Source organism: Acomys minous (genome assembly GCF_964271855.1).
Source record: "Acomys minous genome assembly, chromosome: 4".
Classification (NCBI taxonomy): Eukaryota; Metazoa; Chordata; class Mammalia; order Rodentia; family Muridae; genus Acomys; species Acomys minous.
Genome location: NC_140486.1, coordinates 87,847,513 through 87,865,832, shown reverse-complemented (window position 1 = coordinate 87,865,832; position 18,320 = coordinate 87,847,513).

Sequence of the window (18,320 nt, the reverse complement as noted above, 5' to 3'; positions counted from 1 at the left end):
GGCCATTCTCCGTACTTGCTCTTCGCAAAGCCTTCAACATGGTTTTTGTAGAAACTATAATTCTATTTCTTTTTCTATTCACCGATTTATCTGCTGCCTCATTACATAATAACTCTGCCAGCAAATGCAAGTTGTATAAACAGCTCAGGGAACAAACACACTCACTCTTGGTGAGCAAGTAGGTCAACTGAAGAGATCAGAAGTGTAGCGTATAACCGTGAGTCTACCCACCTTTACACAGTGCTCAAAATGTCCTGTGCCCCAGCCTAGATGTGTCACAGGTGGAGATGGCCTCCATTAACTTAGCAGGACAATTGAGTGAGTGAATCTGAGAGAACATCTACTGGATGTTATATATATATATATATATATATATATATATATATATATATATATATATATATATATATATATAACGATACAAGAGGCTTTACCTCCCACTGCTCTTGTTACCAACTCTGACAGTCTGGCCTACATCTTTTGAGTGTATAGTAAGTTTGTTAGAGAACCTATTTATTTGCCTGCATAATTGTCCACTATTATTATTTTTTAGCCATTCTACTCATGGTTCCATCCCATCACGTCATTTCCTGGTTGATGTATGTTACATAAATATCAAGTTACTCAAGATTAAGGAGACTTTCTGGAAGCAAGTTATCTTTTCTACCAGCACGAGCAGCCCACTAAGACAGCCAGCTCTTCTCGGACGTTTGTTTTCATTATTAGCCTCCCAGGGAGGAAGCCTTTCAGACATGTTTCTTTCCTAATTGCCACCCCTATGGATTTTTAATATCACAGTTACAATGTATACTTGAGTGTGCAATTGTACATATGCCAATGCTTTATATATTAAAGAGTAATTTTGCACACACACAACCAAGCTCCACCCGTGGGGGAGTGACTTCTCCTCCGTTGAGAATATGTGATTTGGGTAGAGCACAGGAAATGCATCCTGCGCATGGCTGTTTGCCTGTGGCTGACAAGGTAAGCGCAGACAGGGGCTCCTTTGGGGAAGTGTGTGCGTTGATGCTTCGGTTCCTCTCTTGGTACTTCCTTTCGTTTCATTTATTGTCTTTCTGACCCTCATGTCCTTATCCCTAACAACCAAGTTCATGTTTTTCATCAAAATGGTGATTAGGGAGATCACAGTTTCATTTTTTTTAAGTATGATATTAAACCATTACAGCAAATAATCTTTTCGTTTTTATGATTATTAGCAGTTTCTTTTTAAGCTTTTTATTGGTTCTTTGTGAGTTACACATAATACACCCCATCTTCCTATCCCATCATATTTGTCCTTTGACCTTGCGACAGCCCCCCAAAAAGACAGAGAGAGGAGAGAGAGAGAGAGAGAGAGAGAGAGAGAGAGAGAGAGAGAGAGAGAGAAATATCTCATCATGGAAGCTGTCACGGTGTGCCCCAAAGTGTATCCCTCTGTTCACACATCTTCCCTTGCAAATATTCATTACAATCAGTCATTGGTCTGGTTTGAGGTCTGTGGCTTCTGTGACACCATCAATATTGGATCCTCACCGGGACACTTCCTGGTTTATCCTCTTGTTGCCCTGTGTCGTGGAGATCCTGCAGCTTTGGACCAGTATGGCTGGCCCTTTACACATTCTAATCTTTCACTGATGATATAGATTTTGGCGTGAGCCAGCTCAGAGCACTGGATCTGGGTCTGGGTGGCAGCTGAGCTGGTCAGAACCCCAGCTCTCCCTTATCCTCACCATCTGGGTGAGCTCTCCAGCGCTGCTCCAGTGAGGTCACCCAGTGCTGCCACATCGGCAGGAGGCGGAGTCAGCTCACCCACACCCACACCTCCAGAGCCAGCTCCACTGTGCTGTCCAGTCAAGGCCTGGGGCCCACTTTCCCAAGTGCTGTAGCCTGTGAGAGGCTGGGCCAGCTCTCCTGCACTCACACCCTTAGGATTGGTTCACTTCTGCCTTCACCATCAGGGTTAGCTCCACTGTGTTGCCCAGGCGAGGTGCAGGACCTGCTCTACTGAGTGCTACAGCCAATGAGGGGGCAGGGATAGCTCTCCTGCTCTCAAAACCCTGGGGTCAGCTCTCCCGTTTACCTCCAGTGGAGAGACCGGGAGGGGGAAGGACATCACCCCCACACCCACACCACTTCACTACAAACAAGAGGCTGGGCCAGCTCTCCCCCTCTGTCGCCCTTCCTCCAGAGACCCACCTGAGCCACCTCCGCCAGGGCTAGACTTGCTATGCTGCCCAGGTGAGGTGCAGGGCCACTCTCCCAACTGCTCAGCCAGTGAGAGACAGGGCCAGCTCACCTGCTTTCATGACTCTGGGGCCAACTCTCCTTGACTCATGCCATCAGGGCACTCACCCACACACACCCCAACACTAGGGCCTGCTCCACTCCTCTGCATGGGCAAGGTGCAGGGCCCACACTCCCTAATGTTACCACCAATGAGAGGTGGGGCCAGCTCTCCAGAGCACCATAGCCAGTGAGGGGCTGGATCAGTTCTGCACAGCCCCTGGACATCCAATGGTCCCAGTGGCTGCCCCTATTAGGGATGTCCCCCATGATCTCTGGGGATAATGTGAGTCTCAGACATCAAACATTCACATTGACCCCTACCACTGAGTAGCCACAGACTAGACATGGCTCTCAGTGGCATCTCAGGCTGGAATCTCACCATGGCTTCAGGTGGTAAGGCTGGCTACTCACAGTAGGCTACTCCTCTCCATCCTCCAATCTCCAGTTCCATCTCTCTCCATAATGCTCAAGCTACTCCATTGCTCTTTCCCCCCCCCCATCTACCCACCACATACTTGCACCTTGTAATGGCTCCCACTGCAGGCTGGCCACACAGCTGGCAGGCCCCTGGGTGACATCCTTCATCTGTGACAAGCAGGTGTCCGTGGCCCACCTATGCTGTGCCCCTGAGGGCAGGTCTATGGGTCACATGGCAGTTCATAGGTCTTTGTCTGTCTTCCTCCTTCCTTGATGCCCTGCATGGTGGTAGGCAGGTGTGTCTATGGCCCGCCTGTGCCATTGGGTGGAGGGTAGGGAGTCCTTCCCTACCCAAGTAGCATGGCATGGCAGAACAAAGATGTCTATCTTTCTCCTCCTGTGCTGCGTTGCTTAGGTTTGATTTGATTTGATTATGTGTCCTAAGCATAAAATAGCTTCTGGCCACCAAACCAGGAATCAAGCTAGGATGAACAAAGGACTGCCATCGCTCTGCCCCCAATTGATATAAGAACAATGCCACAATAAGTTTCTCTTCACTTGTTATGGGATATTTGCAGTTTCTTTAACCTGAAAAAAATAAAGGTCTCTGTGAATAGCATTGTCTAGAATTGCTATACCATTTTTTTTTTTTTGCACCACCTTACCCCCATCCTGTTTTACTGCCAATAGCACATGTGTTATTGACATTAGTATCATGGTTCAGGTGTTCCAATGACTCTATTCAGAAGAAATATAAAGGGAAGGAATGAAGAAATGAAAGAAGAAAGGAGGAAGGAAGAGCAGAGAGGAGAGGGGAGGGGGAAGGGAAGGAAAAAGGGGAGAGAGGAGGAGGAGAGGAGAGGGGGCTTCGTATATCTTAAAATTCCAATGGGCACCATGAAACATCGGTGTAATAGTACTATATTGTCCTATTGTGTTAGAAAGGTCAGCGTGCTCCTCCAGTGTTCATATCTAATACTAAGAAGTTCAAGTTATTTTCTTGGATCTGTAACCAGAAAAAAAAAAATGCAATTCTGTGTATAATTAGTAAGCTTCCAGAAGTAATCTGACTGGCATTTGGAGAACAGAGAAAACGTATGATGTTCAGGGTTTGGGTTTTTTTCTTTCTTTCTTTCTACTTTGGCTTGTCCTTCTAAGCTTTCACTGTGCAGGGGTAACACTCCCCTATACAGATGTTACTGCATCATGCCTCCAAAAATCCATAAAAATGAGTTTGACACACTAGATAATATCAGAATACCTGGGAGGAGATCTGAATACCAGTTATGATTAACTAGCATTTATTTACCAAAAAATGTGGGTGCTACTATTAGTCAGGCCAGAAATCGAAAATATCTAAAAGGAGCATTGTCCTTTGTCCCTTCCCTAATAGCAAGTATGCATCTTGGGTATAAAGCATTAAATATTATAGGAAAATAAAAGGGAAGAATGATGGAAATACAAAACACAGTTCCTATAGGCATCAAAAATATGCAACAAAACCTTTGGTTTTTTTTTCCCCCTGCCATTCTCAGGTAAAAACCTTTTATTTTGATATTTGTAGCTATACTGTTTCTTTTGGTAGAACTGGAATGTATGTACTTATAAATTAATATGCAAAGGAGTTCCAAGATGGCAGCGCCCAGCAAACACTGCATCTGATCTACTGCACAGAGACCAGGGACTTGAATGGAGCCACAGACCTCTAAATCTAGAGAACTTTAGGTGAGTGGGGGTCCCGCACAGCGCAGACCACCGGTGGGCCTGGCCTTGGGTCAAGCAACAGACCACGGAAGTCCTGAACCCACTCTCCAGACTCTCGAATAGAACCCACCTGCTGGCTGCAGCCGGCAGATAACGCCCGAATTCAGTATGTGGGTCGGTGCGAAGCCCCTGGCCTGTGGAAGTCACAGGGCAACAGGGGAAACTGCCCTTGGCCCCATCCACCCACACCACAAAAATTTGCCAAGGACCCCATGCTACGTAAAAACATAGGCAACTGGGTTCACCTAGCTCAGAGAGAGCGCGTGCAACCCATGGGGCAGAACAGGCCCAAATTGGAGCTGAACACATGGTGCTGAGCAGCAGGGTCCACCTAGCTCAGAGAGATTGGTGTGCATCTGGACGGGGCCCAAATTGGAGCAGAGCAAAGAGGACAGAGCCTGCAGATCTGAGCAGGTAGAACCCAGGTTGGACACTTCACACAGCCTTGGCAGGATCTGTCACATGGCTGGGTCCACCTAGGTTAGTGAGAGTGTACACAGTCTGCGGGGTAGAAAGGATGCAAATTGGAGCTAGACGCAGGTATCAAGCCTGCAGTTCCAATCAGTTAGAACCCAGATTGGACAAGTCACACAACCCGGGCAGGATCTCCCATGTGGCAGGGTCCACCTAGCTCAGTGAGAGCGTACACAGCCCATGGGGTGGAACAGGCCCAAACTGGAGCTGGAATCAAGGTACTGAGTCTGCAGATCCCAGCAGTTAGAACACAGCTTGGATACTTCACACAGCCCCAGCAGGATCCCCAATGATCTCAGGAGAGGCTAGACACCCCTGAGGTGTCTATACGCTGGTCTAAAAGGCACCCATAGCTCAGTGGTTCTGGGCCAGACAAGGTCTTGACTACAGACCGTGGGAAGTGCAGGCTACTGGGAGCAACTTGCCTAGCCAGAGCTTGCCAGCCTCGATCTGAGACCCCATAACAGCTGGCCTGAATCACAGCACTAACATGAAAGGGACCAGTCAGAAGTCTACCACTGCTAACCCAGCCCAGAGCCTAAGGTGTAGGGCAATGTCTCCAGGAGTGGAAACTAAGTCATTTGCCTGTTCCAGGGGGAAACTCCCTGATCCCCACAGGCAAGAGCATACGACCTATAATCCACTCTCAACAACCAGTGAAGGACACCAGAAGCCACATCCCATCAACAAAAACAGCAAAATGACTAAAGGACAGTGTAAGAACGCAAACAACAAAAACAAAAACAGCTCAGCATCTCCAGATTCCAGCTACCCCAAAGAAAACAACCCTAAGAACCCAAACACAATAGAAATACAAGAAAACGACCTCAAGTCCTTAGGAAGGAAGATGATAATGGAAGAAACGAATGAAATCAGTAAACAACTGCAGGAGGATGCAACCAAGCAGGTTGAAGACATAAAAGAGACATATAGAGAGGCACTGGAAGAATTTCAGGAAAATACAAACAGACAGATGAAGGAAATCAATAAAACACTTCAAGACCTGAAGATTGAAATGGAATCTATGATAAAGGAACACACAGAAGAAAAATGTGACCAAGAGGCCTTAGAGAAGAAAGCAAGCAACAAAGAGATGACCTTCTCTAACAGAATCCAAAAAAATGGAGGAACGAATTTCAGGACTTGAAGATACAATCGTAGATCTCGAAACAACGATCAAAGAAAATGCTAAATCTGAAAAGTTCCTGACACAGAACATCCAAGAAATCAAGGACACCATGAAAATACGAAACTTGAGATTAATAGGCATTGAGGAAAGAGAAGATGCCCGACTCCATGGCCCAGAAAATATCTTCAAAAAATCATAGAAGAAAATTCTCCCAATCTGAAGGAAATGTACATGAATACACAAGAGGCCTACAGAACACCAAATAGAAAAGACAAGAAAAGAAAATCTTCCAGCCACATAATAAAACACACACACACACACACACAAAATATACAGAACAAAGAAAAATATTAAAAGTGGCAAGAGAAAAAGGCAGAGTAGCATACAATGGCAAACCTATCAGAATTACACCCGACTTTACAGCAGAGATCATGAAAGCCAGAAGGGCATGGACAGAGGTCCTGCAAACCCTAAGAGACCACAGATGCCAGGCTTGCCTACTATACCCAGCGAAACTATCAATAACCGTTGCTGGAGAAAACAAAACATTCCATGACAGAAACAAATTCAAAAATTCCTATTCACAAAACCAGCTTTACAGAAGTTACTAGAAGGAAAACTCCACCCCACAGGGATGAGTTACAACTGAAACTACACAGGAAATTGATAACTACACCATCGCAAAATCACAACCTCACAGACTCTCCACTGTAATAAACATCAAAATGAAGGGACTTAACAGTCACTGGTCATTAATATCTTCCATTAATATCAATGGTCTCAATTCTCCAATAAAAAGACATAGATAAACTGAGTGGATGCATAAACAAGACCCAACATTCTTCTGCATCCAAGAAATATATCTTACCCATAAGGAAAGACATTATTTCAGGGTAAAAGGCTGGGGAAAATATTCCAAGCTAATGATCACAAGAAGCAAGCTGGTGTAGCCATTCTAATATCTAATAAAATAGGCTTTCAACTAAAATTAATCAAAAGGGATGAGGAAAGACACTTCATACTCATCAAGGGTAAAATCAACCAAGATGACATCACAATTCTGAACATCTATGCTTCAAATACAAGGGCACCCACATTTGTAAAAGAACTATTAACAAAGCTTAAACCACTCATCGATCCTCAAACAGTAATACTGGGAGACTACAGCACCCTACTTTCTCTGAAGGATAGGTCATTGAAACAGAAACTAAACCGAGAAATAACACCACTAACCAACGTCATCAATCAAATGGACCTAACAGATGTTTACAAAACTTTCTACCCAAATACAAAGGACTATACTTTCTTCTCAGCATCCCATGGAACCTTCTCCAAAACTGATCACATAGTAGGTCACAAATCAAGCCTCAACATATACAAGAAGATTGAAACAATACCTTGTATCCTATCAGATCACCATGGTCTATGGCTGGACTTCAACAACAACAGAAATAACAAAAAGCCTACTTACACATGGAAACTAAACAACTTTCTACTTAATGACACCTGGGTCAGGAAAGAAATAAAGGACTTCCTGAAATTCAATGAAAATGAAGGAACAACATACTCAAATTTGTGGGACACATTGAAAGCGGTGCTAGGAAGAAAATTCGTAGCACTGAGTGCCTTTGAAAAGAAATTGGAAACATCCCATATAAGCAACTTAACAACACATCTGGAAGCCCAAGGGGAAAAAAGGAGAAACACCCAAGAAGAGTAGACTTCTGGAATAATCAAACTCAGGGCTGGAATCAATAAATTAGAAACAAAAAGAACAATTCAAAGAATAACAAAACTAGAAGCTGGTTTTTTGGGAAAATCAACAAGATAGACAAACTATTAGCTCCTTCAAAGAGGAGCTAATGCCAATACTCTTCAAGCTACTCCAAAAGATAGAAATAGATGGAGCATTACCAAACTCTTTCTATGAGGCCATAGTCATGTTGATACCTAAACCTCACAAAGACCCAACAAGAAAGGAGAACTTCAGACCTATTTATCTTATGAACATAGATGCAAAGATACTCAATAAAATACTCACAAAATGAATAAATCCATCAATGTAATCCACCATATAAACAAACTAAAAGAAAAAAAACACATGATCATCTCCTTAGATGCAGAAAAAGCATTTGAAAAAATCCAACACCCATTCATGTTTAAAGTATTGGAGAGATCAGGGATACAAGGGACATACCTAAGCATAATAAAGGCTATATAGAGCAAGCCAACAGCCAACATCAAATTAAATAGAGAGATACTCAAGGAAATTCCTCTAAAATCAGGGACCAGAGAAGGCTGCCCACTATCTCCATATCTCTTCAATATAGTTCTTGAAGTTCTAGCCAGAGCAGTAAGACAACACAAGGAGATCAAGGGGATCCAAATGGGAAAGGAGGAAGTCAAATTATCCCTATTTGCAGATGATATGATAGTATACATAAGTGACCCCCAAAATTCCACCAGAGAACTCCTACAGATGATAAACACCTTCAGCAAATTGGCTGGATACAAAATTAACTCAAAAAAATCAGTAGCCTTCTTATATACAAATGACAATGATACAGAGGAAGAAATTAGGAAATCTACACCCTTCATGTTAGCCACAAGTAACATAAAATATCTAGGAGTTACTCTAACCAAGCAAGTGAAGGACTTGTTTTAAAAAACTTTTAAGTCTCTGAAAAGATTGAAGACGACATGAGAAGATGGAGGGATCTCCCTTGTTCTTGGATCGGGAGAATTAACATAATAAAAATAGCCATCTTACCAAAAGCAATTTACAGATTCGGTGCAATCTCTATCAAAATACCTACACAATTCTGTAAAGACATTGAAAGATCAATTCTCAACTTCATATGGAAAGACAAAAAACCCAGAATAGCTAAAACACTTATACAATAAAAGATCTTCAGGAGGAATCTCCATACCCAATCTCAAGCCGTACTATAAAGCAATAGCAATTAAAACAACATGGTATTAGCACAGCAGTAGACTGGTTGATCAATGGAATCGAATCAAAGACCCAGAGATGAATCTACACACATATAGTCACTTGACAAAGAAACCAAATCTATTCCATGGAAAAAGGATAGCATCTTAAACAAATGGTGCTGGTCCAACTGAAAGTCTACATGTAGAAAAATGCAATTAGACTCATATTTGTCATCATGCACAAATCTCAAGTCCAAGTGGACTAAAGACCTCAACATAAAACCAGAGACATTAAATCAGTTAGAAGAAAAAGTGGGGAAGAGCCTGGAACATATTAGCACAGGAAACAACTTCCTGAACAGAACACCAACAGCCCAGGCCTTAAAATCAACAATTAATAAATGGGACCTTATGAGGCTGAGAAGCTTCTGTAAGGCAGGAGACACTGTCAACAGAACAAAGTGACAGCCTACAGGCTGGGAAAAGATCTTCACCAACCCTGCATCTGACAAAGGTCTAATATCCAAAATATATAAAGGACTCAAGAAATCAAACACCACCAAACCAAATAACCCAATTGAGAAATGGGGCTCCGAACTAAACAGAGAATTCTCAACACAGGAATATCAAATGGCTGAGAAACACTTAAAGAAATGTTCAATGTCTTTAGTCATCAGAGAAATGCAAATCAAAACGACTCTGAGATTCCATCTTACACCCATCAGAATGGCTAAGATCAAAAATTCAAGTGACACCACATGCTGGTGAGGATGAGGAGAGAGAGGAACACTCCTTCATTGCTGGTGGGAATGCAAACTAGTACAGCCACTTTGGAAATCTATCTGGCCCTATCTCAGAAAAAATGGGAATTTCCATACCCAGTAAGCAGCACCCCTCTGTGGCCTCGGCATCAGCTCCTTCCCACAGGTCTCAATGCTGTTTGAGTTTCTGTCCTGGCTCCCTTCAATGAAGGACTACAGTGTGGAAGTGTAAGCCAAATAAACCCTTCTTCCCAGCTTGCTTTTGGCCATAGTGTTTTATCATCACAGCAATAGTGACTCTGGCTACGACAAAGCCAAACTAATAAGTGCTTTGTCCATCTAATTCCTCAGATACTCAGAAGTATCTATACTGGTCCCATTCATGCACACACACATGTGCACACACACACACACACACACACACACACACACACACTAGCTGAGCCCTTCCACTAGGCTAGGAAGCCTATGAGGCCACAGAACATCTCTAGTCTCCTGATTATTATACCTTCAGAACCTACAGCTTTTTCCCATGCATAGTAAGTGCTCAGGGAATATTTGATGAAACACTCCTTTATAGTATATGTATTTTTCTCTTTTTTAAAAAGCCAATTCACCTCCTTCCATTCAATTAATAGAAAATTATTATTTCCCTCCCTAAATAATATTATTTGCCTTTCCTTGCAAGATTTTTCCCTAACTGCCCCCAGGCACTTTCATTCATTCAATAACTAGGAATGAACTGTACTTTTAGGCATTTGTACCCAGGGAAGAATTGACCCTGAGAAGTCTAAGATTGCTTCCTCTATCTTGCCAGGTGACAAGAAGCAGGTCTATTTGTAGGGTCCCAGTAATATTTCCCCACAGAGTTTCTCTTTTCTTCTGTACACATAGAACCCAAAGAATTTTGACTGAAAGAGAAGTGTCTCTTTCAGAGAGTGGTTTAAAATTAATGTTCTCAAGGGACTGGCAACAGGTCAACATTCGCTTTTTGTGCCCAAAATTAATTCTTACTTTCTGCTTTCACTTACAAGGAAGAGGCATAGGAGACGAGTAAGGTCTTGGTTTAAGGCTTTAAAGTGGTCCAGATGTTTAAAAATAGAAATGGAGGAAGGACCCTGAAAGAATCCTAATCCTAAGGCATCCGGAATCTCTAAAGCCAGTGGCTCCTAAGTTTGGTGCCTCCTTGGGCCATTTGGCAGGCAGGGAAAGATATTTTAAGTCATGGCAAGGCATGTTGGCAACCTCAAAAACCACACCCTTTGAAAGTTAGACTGGTCTGCCAGCGTGGGGCACATCTGACACAGACGTGGGGCAGGGAACAAGGGCTGTGCTATGGGCTTGCCAACCCCACAGAAATGCTGTTGACTTCCTTCAAACACATGTGATTAGGGCAAGTGCCTTATTCTTTTATTTATTAAATGTTCTAAAAGCTGGGAAAGTCAATCAAACGTGGGTGTTTCCAAGTGTCCAGATGTGTCCTAGATTCGGCCTGGATGTGAGGGAGAGACTCCAATTGATTTAAATATGGAGTGTTTTTTTTTTCTCAGTAGAAATAACTTTTCTGAATTATACACAGTCTTTCACACGACCCTTGAAGAAAACAAAATATATATATAGTTACTGAGGAAGAATAATACTGGTTCTTACAAATATTAGCTAAAAGTAGATATAGCATTAATCAAAAGGAGTCTGAAGTTAGAGCTTAAGGCTTCGTACACATAGGATGAGCTGGATGTGGTGGTGAATGTTTGTAATCCTGGCCCTCAGGAGGCTGAGGCAAGAGGATTGCTATGAGTCTGAGGCCAACCTGGGAAGTATAATATATGTAAGGCTAGCCTGGGCTATAAGGTAAGACCCTATTTTACAAAAAAAAAATAATAATAAAATGACTACTAAAATATAGTGATTTTCTTCAGTATTCGCTATCTATTTTCTGTTGCAGTTGCAATGCATAAAGTGTTATAAACTGTCATATCAGTTATAACAACTAATGGAAACGGAACGCCCTCAACTTTCCTGTTGGTTCTTATTCCAATTGAAAATAAGAATCTTTCTTTTGTTTTTTTTTTCCAAGGTTTGACCATTTATTTGTTCCTCCTTTTCTTTTTTGAGGGGAGCAGGGAGTAGCCTTGGCTATCCTGGATTTGCTTTGTAGACCAGGCTGGCCTCAAACTCACAGCCTGCCTCTGCCTCCCGAGCGCTGGGATTGAAGGCGTGTGCCACCTTCACCTGGCTTATTTGTTCCTCTTAAAGACTTGTTTTTGACTGGACTCTGATCAGAAGTAGCAGCTTTCAGAGAGGACTGCCCACGTCTCCTGGCGATCTGTTCCCAGCATTTCTCTTTGGCTCCCTTCATTCTCGTGGCCAAAAGTCTAGTACATTCTGCTGCCACCTCCTCCTCATTTTCTTTAGTGAGTTGTTTCTTCAGAGCAATATGTCAGCACTTGTACTGCAGGACACATGGAGTAACAGGATGCTGAATCTTGGGTGCTTTGGTTCTGAGCTTCTCATCCTTTTTCAGGAGAACACCTTCTTTAGAGAGATTGACAAGCTTTCGGATTCTGCTAGCTCATTGGGGCCCTAACAGCTGAGGCACAGTAATACCCATCAGTTAAGGAATAGCCCTCTCACCTTTTTTTTTTTTAATAACTGAGTGGAGAAAATTCAGACTGGCATCCACAATGCATCTTTGAACAGACTTGCACTTCCTCTCTCTGGTTCTCCTTGATCCATAACAAGAATTCCCTTGACCCAATAGCAGGTGCATTCTACCACAGGTCAAGATGCCTTGCTTCATGAGGAAGCCTTGTCTGTGGTTCCCATTACTGATCTAGACCACATAACTCTTCCACTTTTCACCAAGAGCATCATCGGCTACTTTCATTGTCATGTGCTTTTCATAGAAAGCACAAAGTTTGTATTCACCGTCCATTTCAATGAGCTTCTGACAACTGGTGCATGAAAGGAGATGTTCAGCTTCATCTTGATGTGGCTACCTGCCTAGAAGGTCTCACACACACGTGTGCGTGTACACACAAACACACACACTCTCTCTCTCTCTCTCTCTCTCTCTCTCTCTCTCTCTCTCTCTCTCTCTCTCTCTCTTTAATTTGAAGTATCTCAAGTTTAAGGGAGGAATGCCACCTTATTAGTTCTTGAGTTGATGGCAACAGGTAGGAAGTTTCTCAATGACCCAGATTTTAACATCAGATCTGACACTTTCTGTTCACTTGAAAACAAAACCAAAATTCTTACTACAAAACAGGAAAAAGGAAATAACCATGTTTACAAGGTACAATAGATTAACCAAAACATCTGCTTTGCACTTCAAATATGTATAATTTTACTTTCTGATTAAATAAAAAACAAATTAATTTCTCTAAGACTGCTGTGGTGTGAGTGTGTAACATGTTTATGTATATGTGCAAGTGTGCAGGTGTACATGGGTGTGCAGGTCAGAGGTTGACAGCAATGTCTTCCTTATTTTCTTCTCCACCTTTTTAGACAGAGTCTTTCACTGAACCTGGAGCTCACTGATGGGCTAGCCTAGGGCTGGGCAGCAAGTCCCAGCAATCCTCCTGCCTTTTCCCCCACTCCACCCCCAGTGCTGGGATTATAGGTCCTCATGCTTGTGTGGTGAGCCATTTACCAATCGCGCCATTTTCTCCAGGCCCACACACTCCTCTTCCTGCCAGTAGACTACCTGCAGTAGTTAGAACAATAACGTCCCCTACAGGACACCTGTGGTCCCCAGGTGATGGCACTGCTTGAGGAGACTTAGGGGGCATGGACTTCTTGGAAGAAGGATGTCACCGTGGATGACTTTGAGAATTTACACCCATTTCCAGTTCACTCTCTGCTTCCTGCCTGCAGTCCAAGATGTGAGACCTCAACTTTCTGTTCCTGCTGCCGTGCTGCTCCTAGCTGCTCCTACCCTGCTATCATGGGCTCTAACCCTGTAAAACTGTAAGCCAAATAAAGTCTTTCTTCTGTGACCATGACTATGACCACGGCCATAGCCATGGTGTTCTATAGAAGTAATTAAAAGGTGACTGATGAGCCGGGCGCAGTGGCTCACGCCTTTAAGCCTCAGGAGGCAGAGGCAGGTGGATCTCTGTGAGCTTAAGGCCCACCTGGTCTGCAAAGGGAGTCCAGGACAGCCAGGGCTACACAGGAAAAAAAAGTGACTGATGTACCAAGTGCAGGTTGAAAACAACTTGGGTAGCACTAAGGCAAGTGTCTGCCTGAGGGCACCATCCAGAAACTTCCTCTCCTCAGTCTTCTAAGATTCTCTGGAACCTCCTGAACCCAAAAATGTCGGCAATTTAGTTTTGTGATTTTTTTTTTACAAGAGTTAACAGTAAACCAAACAGAAAAGAGGAAATATATATATATATATATATGTTCATGTTTCAAATGTGATAATATTCCAGAGACATTACTCTTATTTTTAAAATGTAATTGAATCTAGACTCCTGAATGAAGTCACTGCAAAAGATATATAGTACAAGAAAATAAACTGAGAATAGGAATAAGTATGACTCCGCTTTGTCAGTGACAATCTGGACCAACTTTCTTACTGTAAGTAATCCATAGGTTTCTGCAAGAAGAAATATAAAGAAATAATTCATAGTGACAACTATAGTGTTGAGGCTTTTGGAGGTTTCAAGTCTTAAATTATTGCTAGCCTCCAGTTCCAGCTTAGAAACCTGCAGATGGAGCCAGTTAGAAAGTTTGCCATCGGGTCGAAAACCAAAATCGCTTTGTCTCATGGGCGAATTGGGGTGGGGGGAAGAAATCTGCAACACAACTTAGACCCCTGTAGTTGATACTGGTGATTAACTTACCTAGAATCTCCTGGGAAACAAAGCAGTGGTGTGCCTGTGAGAGTGCTGTGAGTTAGTGAGGTGTAAAGACTCACCCTAAGTGTGGGCAGCGTCATTCCCAGACTGAGTAAAACAGAGAAAGTGAGTTGCATCCCTTTGGTCCCCCACCCCGCCCATTGCTACCGCCATCCTTTTCTCATCCTTAGACTGTGACCTGAAACAAGTCTTTCCTTCCGTCCTTGTTTTTGTCAAGTACTATGTCATAGCAGTGGGAAAATAATCTATTACAGCAGCCACTGGCATTTCATGTCACCAGACAGAACACACGTTTCTTCGATAAGTTTCCCTTCTATTTTTTCTGAATTATCCACCACTGTTTTGAGGGGAAACAATCCTTAAATTTTTCAGAAAGCACATTAAGTGGAAACTTAATTCTAGGTTCGGTGCAGTAAGTATATGGTTCTGAACAATTTGGTGTGTGTGTATGTGTGTATGTGTGAGTTTTCTGTTGCTGTGGCAAAACAAAACACCCTGAGTAAATAAATCTGAAGAAAGAAAGGTTTATTTTGACCTATAATTTCATTTGAATCCATCACCTCAGGTAGCTGAGCAAAAATCTACTTCCCTCATATAAATCTTTATCTTCCTTAAAATTGTAACCATTGTTGGGATGGGGACCATTCTTGAGCTCATTCCCAGAACATGGCATGTTCTCCTGTTTAGGACAGGGGCTAAACTATCCGTTACTTTTCTGTTTCAATAAGACACAGTGACCAGGACACCATGAAAACAGAGTGTTTAATTTGGACTCATGGTTTCAGAGGGCTAGACTCCATGATGTCAGAGCAAAGGAGTGATGACGGGAGCAGATGAGAGCTCACATATGGATCTACTAACAGGAAGCAAAGAGCACACTGGAAATGTCTCAAGTCTTTTGAAATGTCAAAGCTAACTCCCCACCCCACCCCCCAGTGACACACCTCCTCCAACAAGGCCATGCCTCCTAATCCTTCCCAAAGAGTTCAACCAACTGGGGGGCCAAAAGTTCAAGAATTTGAGCCTATGAGGGCCATTCTCATTCAAACCACCACAGTAATAACCAGCAAATGTAGGCAGTTCATCCATTTCCGGGATAGACCAGTCTGATTTTGTTCCACAGGCATGTAAGTTTCTCCTCTAGACTGAAAAGACTGCTTGACTGGACTGACATTGACATACTACTTCTACTGCCAGCTCTCCAGTCGTAAACCTAGAAAGATCCCTTGCATATACTTTGATAATGCCTCTTCTAATAGTTTCTTTACTTATGAATAAGTTAAACACACCCACGCGCGTGCACACGCATGCACACACACACACACACACACACAATCTTAAAAATAATTTGTTGTGAGTTAAATTCTTAAAGGTTCATGCAACCCATACTCTCTTCCAAGGATTTCTGTACCAACCCAGAATTTTATTAAGTCCATGAAAAAAAAAACCATATCTAAGCTGGGGAAGGGTGCTGGAGAGATGGCTCAGAGGTTCTTCCAAAGGTCCTGGGTTCAAGTCCCAGCAATCACGTGGTGGCTCACAGCCATCTATATTGAGATCTGGTGCCCTCTTCTGGCCTGCATGCATACATGCAGGCAGAATACTATATAAATATATATATATATATCCAAATATATATATATATATATCCAAATAAGGCCGAGGAGATGGCTCAGTGGGTAGAGTGCTTGCTATGCAGGCATGAGGACCCCACATAAGAAGCCAGGTGCAGCAGCACGCCTGTAACCCCAGGGCCTGCTGGGAGTGAGCAGTAACAGGTATATCCAGGGGGCTTTCTGGCAAGTTGGCCTAGCAGAAACAGGGAGCTCCAGGTTCCATGAGGAACCCTGCATCAAAAATAGGCTGAAAAGCAATAGAGGAAAGGCACCCAGCACTGACCCCTGACCCTCACATGCACAGGCACAGACGAGCACAGCCTGCATATATATGTGTGTGCACAGAGAAATACACCATCCACACATGCGTACAAAACTATCTGCCAAGTCACGAGTCAGCTCTCACAATGCCTAATGAGAGCCTTCTAAAATGGTTTCCTCGTGTTTGCCTTCACTTGAGAGGGAGCATATCTACTCAAGAGCTATGATCTCACCGTCTCAGAAACCCTGGCCAGGAGCCCCAGGAAAGGTTAGATTGTTACTTCAGCATTGGCAAGCCTTGGCCAGTACAGAGCGCACAGGGACATGTCGGAGCTTGTCATTAAATGTAATGTTAAATGCATCTCGGTGCCAGAACCAAGATCTAAAAGTTGGAACCTAGCAAGCTCCCAACCTCTGTTTTCTGTAGCATAGCAAAGTAACTTACTCTGTGAGCAGAATAATCATCTGTTTTCTAAATCAGTGGTTCTTAAAATGCAAGGTTGCTAACCCAGGAGCCCCACTATTACCTAGGAGCTCGTTTGAAACGCAGATTACCAGCCACGCCCTCCACCTGCTGAAGCAGGCACTCCAGGTGGAGGGCCCAGAAATCCTGTTGGAACAAGCCCTCCCCAGAATCCTAACGCATGTCAGGTTTGACAGTCACAGCTGGATGTGGACTGTGAGTTAGAGCATTCGGATCCCCCAGGACCATATAAGAAACGCAGAATGCCAGGCCCAAGCCCAAACCTATGATTACCATAGTTACCTACATTTTTGTTCATTTTTCTTTTTTGTGTTTTGTTTTGTTTTGTTTTGTTTTGTTTTGTTTTGTTTTAAATCAGGGTCTTTCGCTGAACCCAGCCCTCACAGCTTACTGACTAGCTAGAGTCGGTGGCCAGTGAATTCTAGGTATCTGCCTAGTTCAGCTCCCAGGGAATTACAGACACATTCTAACACACCTGCTTTAACGAGTATTGGCGAGCTGATGTCAGGCCTTCGTGTTTGCGCGACAGGCCGTTTACCAGCTGGGCTATCTCCCACGCTTCCCTATTCAATCCTCTCAATAACATTGTAGATCAAGTATGGTAGTAAATTTCATCTTACACATGAGACACAAGGAAGGTAGACAGTTGACCAAATGCCACAAAGCCAGCAGACAGGGAGTCCAGGATTGGACTCAGACAGTTTAAATCTGAAATGCAGGTTCTTAGTCACCATCTACAAGTAATTCTAATTGTAATTACAACAACTACACACACACACACACACACACACACACACACGAGCCTCTCTAACAATTTATTCATAGTAATCCATTGAGCCTTTCCCTAAAACTAAAAGTAATGTATGCATATGTTTTAACTAAAAAAATCATTTACAGAGGTATATTTTTATGACAACTCTGACCTGTTGAGGCATATGGTAAAAAGGCTAATGCATGTAGGTGTGCCATAACTATTTTCTGAACCAATGAATGAGTGGATGGTTTTACTATAATATGCTAGTTATGCAGAAGCAGAAATGAAGGGCCTGTTTCCATATTGAGACCTCAGATGTTTCCAGTGCATCTAAACACTGAGCTAAACCCAGGAAAAAAGAAGGGGTCCATCAAAGAATGGAAAGATGGTTCTAGACGTCCTGAAGAGCAAGGCCTTTGCATGAGGATACTAGTCACGTGAGTGTCCACGGAAGGACTACAGACTCAAGCAGACAGACATGGGCATGAATAATGGACATACACAAATAACTAAACAATCAAGAATAATCCCCCCAAGTGTCAGAGCTGCACATCTGGGGTTTAGATGGCTTTCGA